This window comes from Trachemys scripta, chromosome 5 (assembly GCF_013100865.1).
Source record: "Trachemys scripta elegans isolate TJP31775 chromosome 5, CAS_Tse_1.0, whole genome shotgun sequence".
In the NCBI taxonomy this organism is placed as follows: Eukaryota; Metazoa; Chordata; order Testudines; family Emydidae; genus Trachemys; species Trachemys scripta.
Window position 1 is genome coordinate 64,271,475 of NC_048302.1, and position 6,548 is coordinate 64,278,022.

The following is a 6,548-nucleotide window of genomic DNA, read 5'->3' on the forward strand; positions in this document are numbered from 1 at the left end:
CTCCCTCACTCCCCTCAGCTCAGCCCCTCTTACCTGTGCGCCCATGCCCCCTCTCTAAGCGCTTGTGCCCCCTTTTAGTTGCCCCCCACAACTGATCACAACCTTCCTGATGAAACTGTAGTCCCTCCCTGTCCCAGTGCAGCTGGAGGAGCCAGTATCCCTACCCTGTACCTGTGCCCCCTTCTCCCCCACTGCTGGCGCCCTCCTCCCCTGCCTGCAGCCTAGCGAGGAGGAGCAGTTGCTTCTTCCCTTTCCCCCCGTCCCCTCTGTAGTCCCCCGCCCACAGGTACCCTCCTTCCCTGCGTGTTGCCTAGCAGGGAGGAGCAGCTGCCCACCGCCTCACCCCATATTAGGGCCTCCTCTTGCCACCATGGAGGAGGGCCCTGCCCCTGCCCCTGCCCCTGCGGTTCCCCCTTTGCCACCACCTCTGCCTGCCCCTGCAGCTGACCTCTTGGCCACCACCAGTCCAGACTCCGCCACTGCCATGGCCCCCTCATCCACTGGCAGAAAAGGTCAGGGGAACAAGAAGGGCAAAGGCCCCGCTTGGAAAGCCAAACCTCCTGCAGCCGGGGCCACCCTCCCCACCATGGCCCCAACACCTGTCGCGGCCCCTCCTTCCCCTCCCTTTCCTTCCACCAACTCTAGGGACACTCCATCTCAGGCCCCCAGAGTGTACGCCCAGGTGGCTGCCATCCCTCCATATGCCACTGTGCCGTCTGCCCTAACTGCCGCCTCCAGTACCATCCCTGGCGGCCGTGGTTCCTTCCCCTCACTGACCAGGAGGCACGGCATCCGCTACCTCCTGGTGCCCGCCTCACCCACGTCGAAATATACATGCGGGCATTGGCGAGGGTGGTGGGGCCCACGGCCGTCGTGACGGCCTCCAAAATGTATGGAAAAGTCGTGTTCTTCCTGGCATTGGAGGCCACTGCACAGGAGGCGGTGGAAAAGGGCCTGGCAGTGGGGGAAACGTTTGTCCCCCTAGAACCTCTGGAGGACCTGGGCATACGGGTGGTGTTGACCTCCGTCCCACCCTTCCTTCCCAACGCTGCCCTGCTACCTGCCTTCTCCACCCTGGGGAAGATCATTTCAGTCATCAGCCATCTCCCACTGGGCTGTAAAGACCCCACCCTCTGTCACGTTCTGTCCTTCCGCCGGCAGGTCCAGATCCAACTACCGCTGGCAGCATGCAACAGGTTGGTGCTCGAGGGGTCCTTCCTGGTGCCCTACCAGGGGGCCCACTACCGGGTCCACTATACCAGTGGTTCTCGAACTAGGGCCGCCGCTTGTTCAGGGAAAGCCCCTGGCAGGCTGCGCCGGCTTGTTTACCTGCTGCGTCCGCAGGTTCGGCTGATCGCGGCTCCCACTGGGCGCGGTTCGCCGCTCCAGGCCAAGGGGGGCCGCAGAAAGCAGTGCGGGCCGAGGGATGTGCTGGCCGCCCTTCCTGCAGCCCCCATTGGCCTGGAGCAGCGAACCGCGGCCAATGGGAGCTGCGATCAGCCAAACCTGCGGACACGGCAGGTAAACAAACCAACCCGGCCTGCCAGGGGCTTTCCCTGAACAAGCAGCGGCCCTAGATTGAGATCCACTGCAGTATACGACGGGGGAAGCCCAGTGCTTCCGCTGCCAGGCAACGGGGCACTTCCAGAGGGACTGCCCCCTGACCTGTCACGGAGGGGCATCCGGGACCCCCAAGACCCAGGAGGGCGCCGGCCCTGTCATCACCGGTGACCCTGGTGGCCTGGCTACCACTGCCACCGCCCCTCCTGCTCCTGTTGTAATCCCCACTTGGGCCATGGGGACAGCCCCCGCCATTGTGCTCAGGGGGGCAGGCGGGCCTCGCCTCCATCAGCTGCAGTTTGGCGGGGCCCGCGGAGGAGAGGATGGTGAGACCCCTGCCAGCCAAGGGAGAGAGCCCATCCCCGGGGGAGGTTTCCCTTCTCTCCGCTGTCCCGCTCTTGCCGCACTGAGCCCTGGAACCATCATCCTTGCCCCCTGGCTCTGGCCCTGCCCCTGCTGACTGGCCCTCCACCTCCACCTTGGAGGGCTGGGTGTTCGTCCGGGGAAGCGCGGTGCCCACAAATTGTGGGATTAATCCCTCCCCTCTGATGAGGAGGGAGCAGAAGCCCCCCGAAAGATTCTGCGGGGGGTTGATACTGCTAAATATTCCGCCACGCCCCCAGAAGGAGCCCAGCAGGAGGCACTGGCCATGGAATCCATGGCAGCAGACGGAGGCAATACTGCCCCCCTTGTTGAGTCCCCCTCTGCGGAGCCCTCTGCAGGAGTTCCCCTGGCCCCTTTACCATCTGTGTCCCCCACCACCGCTGATGCCAAGGCAATTGTTGCCCCAGTTGCTGGTGGGCAGGACTCTGGGGCTGTGGGCACTCATTTTACATCCATATTTGAGGAGATCAAGGCACTGGGTCTGACCCCGGTTATCCAGGGGGAGGATGACCCCCCCGCCAATGGGCCTCGATGGATGGCCCCCCTCCTCCTCTCTGCCCCTCACCCCAATCTGTCGCCCCCGCTCTAGTCCTTGGGGCGCCCCTGCCCTACCTGTCTGCCCGGCTATGGATGGCACCTTATCCGAGGCCACCAAGACCCTTGGGATGACGGCTGATGCTGAGCAGCTGGGCCCCAAACCTGTGGGCGCACCCTCCACAACGTGGACAGAGCGCTTAGCCTCCCCTCCAGAGGGGGGCCTCACTGACAACTCCACCATGCCTAACGCCGTGGCTGTGGGTGACACACTTCTCACAACTCCCGTGCCTGGTGTCGGCGAAGGTCCCCCTGTTGCCCCTGAGCCCTGGTCGAGAAGAGCCACATCCTAGCAGCTCGGCTGCTGGGGACCAGAAACCCACCTCTGTCTCCGCTCCCGCACCATCCCTACCCCTGATCCTGTTCCCACCCCTGCTCCTGCCCCAGTCCCAACCTCAGTTCCCACTCCTGCTTCAGTCCGTGCCCCTAATCCCGCTCCCGCCCCCACCCCTTCTCCTGCCCTAGTACCTGATCCTGTTCCTGCCCCTGATCACGCTCCTGCCCCCAAAGCACCGCCTGCCCCTCTCCCCTCCACTTCCCATACTATTGCCGCTCCCAAGGTTGTCTCATTCCCGCTGCCCACGAACAACCCTCAGGGGCGGTTTTCGTGTCTGTCCTTCCCAATACTGTAGGAGCTGCACTATTCCCTCCACCAACCCCTCCCTTGCCGGGGATGGGCTGCCCGGCGCAGCCGCGCCGGGGCTTGGACCCTTGTTTGCCTGTCTCCGTGGGCCGTGAGGATGTCTTAGGGGCCCCACTGGAGGACGGCAGCGGGTTGGCTGCCACGTACCCCTCTGCGCAGAAGGATGAGCTGCGCCACTTCTTAACGGACACCCATGGCTCGAAGGGTAAGGTGCAGCTCGCCCTCCAGTGCTGGGGGGACTTCCATCGCGTCGTCTGGGCCATGAAGGCCCTTTTGGGGGAGGGGAGAGGGACTGGGAGGCAGGACATCGCGGCATACCGGCAGGCCCGCAAATTTCACGACTCCCTATTGAACTTTGGGGGTGAAAATGGGTTGTTGTGGATCCCGCTGGAGGCTGACGATCACCCTGCCCGTGAGGATCCAACCCAGCCCTTACTATGACGGTCACCACCTTTGCTACATTAAATGCCCAGGGCTGTAGGGTGGGTCTCCGCAGGAGCCAGGTGCACTCCTTCCTTTGGGAGGGGGGGTACTCTGTAATCTTCCTGCAGGAGACCCAGACAGCTCCAGCCGTCCAGGCTAGCTGGCAGCTGGATTGGGGGGATGGGGTTTATTTCAGCCACCTCAGTGCCCATTCAGCTGGGATGGTTACCCTGTTCTCCCTCAAGCTATGGCCCGAGGTGCTGGGGGTCGCCGAGGTTGTGCCGGGCCGCCTGCTGCATGTCCAGGCCCGTGTGGAGGTGTTGACTTTAAACCTAGTCAATGTTTACGCTCCAAACACAGTCCCAAACTGGGTGCGCTTTTACCAGCAGGCGTCGGCCTTCCTTGGTACCCTGGATCCTCACGAGTGCCTGGTTCTGGGCGGGGACTTCAACACCACCCTCGAGGACCGGGACCGCTCAGAAATCTAGAGTTCCCAGGCCACCCTGGGTGTGGACCATCACTCCCACCCAGATGACAATACCACCTTCACCTATGTCCGGGTGGAGGACAATTGGCCGTGCCATTCCCAGTTGGACCGAATTTATTTATCACATTTCCATCTGGCCAGGGCCCACATCTCCGGTATCTGGCTGGCCCCATTCTCGGATCACCACTTGGTGACCGTGACGGCCTCTCAGTTCAGAGAGGCCTGGGCCAGCCTATTGGCATTTTAATAACAGCTTGCTGGAGGATGTGAGCTTCGTGGCATCCTTCTGGAAGTTCTGGCTGGCCTGGTGGGGGCAGCGGCACGCCTTTCCCTCGGCACAGCAGTGGTAGGATGTGGGGAAGGTGTGTGCATGGCTCTTCTGTTGAGACTAGACCCAGGTGTCAGCCGGCGGAGGGAAGTGGTGATAGGGCAGTTGGCGCGGGAGGTCTTAGAGCTAGAGAGGCGTCTGGCCGAGTTCTCAGAAGCCCTCCATCTGATGCCCACCAACAAGTCTCTGGGCATGGACAGGCTGACCGTGGAGTTCTACCGCGTGTTCTGGGCCGTCCTCGGCCTCGTCACCGTCTGGGCCGAGTCCTTGAAAAGTGGGGTCCTTCCTCTCTCATGCAGGCAAGCCATGTTCGCCTTATTGCCAAAGAAGGGGGACCTCTGCGACTTACGGAATTGGCGTCCCATCTCGCTCCTCAGCACAGACTACAAGTTCATAGCAAAGGCCATCTTGCTGCAGCTGGGGTCCGTGTTGGCGGACGTGGTCCATCCCGACCAGACCTAAAGCATCCCGGGATGGACCATCTTCGATAACTTGTACTTGGTCCGGGACCTCTTGGACCTGGGGCATAGGGATGGTCTGTCATTCGCCCTCCTGTCCCTGGACCAGGAGAAGGCATTCAACAGGATGGACCACGGGTATCTCCTGGGCACTCTGTGAACATTTGGCTTCGGGCCCCAGTTCGTGGGCTTTCTCCAGATGCTGTACACTGAGACAGAGTGGCTGGTCAGGCTCAACTGGACCCTGACCAAGCTGGTCAGCTTCGGGGGCGGGGGGGAGTATGGCAGGGGTGCCCCCTCTCAGGCCAGCTGTACGCTCTGGAGATTGAGCCCTTCCTCTGTCTTCTCTGCCGGAGGTTGATGGTGTTGGTGCTTCGGGATCCAGAGCTGCAGCTGGTCCTGTTGGCATATGCCGACGACGTACTCCTCGTGGTACAGGACCCGGGTGACCTGGTGTGGGTGGAGGCCTGACAGACCGTCTACTTGGTGGCCTCCTCTGCCCGGTTCAACTGGGTCAAGAGCTCTGGCCTGGTGGTCAGGGACGGGTGACAGGCGAGCTCCCTCCCACCCGCACTTCAAGCCATCCAGTGGAGCATGGGTCCGCTGCTCTATCTCAGCGTTTACCTTTCCACCACGCATCCTTCTCTGCCAGAGAACTGGCAGGATTTGGAGGCCAGGGTGGGTGAGCAGCTGCGGAGATGGACAGGACTGCTCTGGTGTCTCTCCCTCTGAGGAAGGGCACTGGTGCTGAACCAGCTAGTCCTGTCCATGCTCTGGCACTGGCTCAATGCCCTGAACCCGGCCCTGGGGATCCTGGCCAGGCTCCGGAGGACAGCCCTGGAGTTTTTCTGTCCGGGACTGCACTGAGTCTCTGCAAGGGTCCTGAGTCTCCCCCTGGAGGAAGAAGGACAGGGCCTGGTTTGCCTTCATAGCCAGGTCCATCTCTTCCGCCTCCAGGCCTGCAGAGACTCCTTTATGGTGCAGGTAGTCCGGCATGGAGCATGTTGGTGCACACCTTCCTCCGCTGCCTCCAAGGGCTCTGATACGACTGGCAGCTCTTTTTTCTTCACCCGAGGGGTCTTCCGTGAGACCTCTCAGAGCTGCTGGTTTTCTACCAGGACTTCTTTCAGACCTGGAAGCTCTTTTTGGTGACCAGGTCCATTGTAGCCACCAAGGGGGCAGACCTCCTCATGAAGCCCCTGCTACACAACCCTGATCTACATGTGCAGGTGGTGGAGTCTCCCTCTGTGCACTGGAGGTTGGGCCTGGTAGAAACCACCAGAGTCGGAGACTTCCTGGACTACAATGGGGGGACTGGGTGGATCCCTGTGTGCTCGGTCGGCGCATGGGGCTCTCCACCCTTCCAACCCCGCTGCGCGAGCTCCAGGAGGTGGGCGCTGCCTTGTCACCTCTTTCTCTTGTCTTCCTGAGGCAGGCCCTGCGAGAGGGCACTCCCCGCCTCCCCCTCACCCCGGGCCCTCCAGACCTTTTTTTCTGGCCCCTGGTCCACAACCCTCCCCCGCCCCGGCTTCCCCACTCCCATATTCCGAGCCTGCTGCGTACCCTGCAGCCAGTTTGCTTCCGAACCGTGCCGAGGGACCAACTGTACATGCTCATGCTCCACACATTGCATTTACTCACCCTCTCATCCCGCCACGACACCAAGTGGTA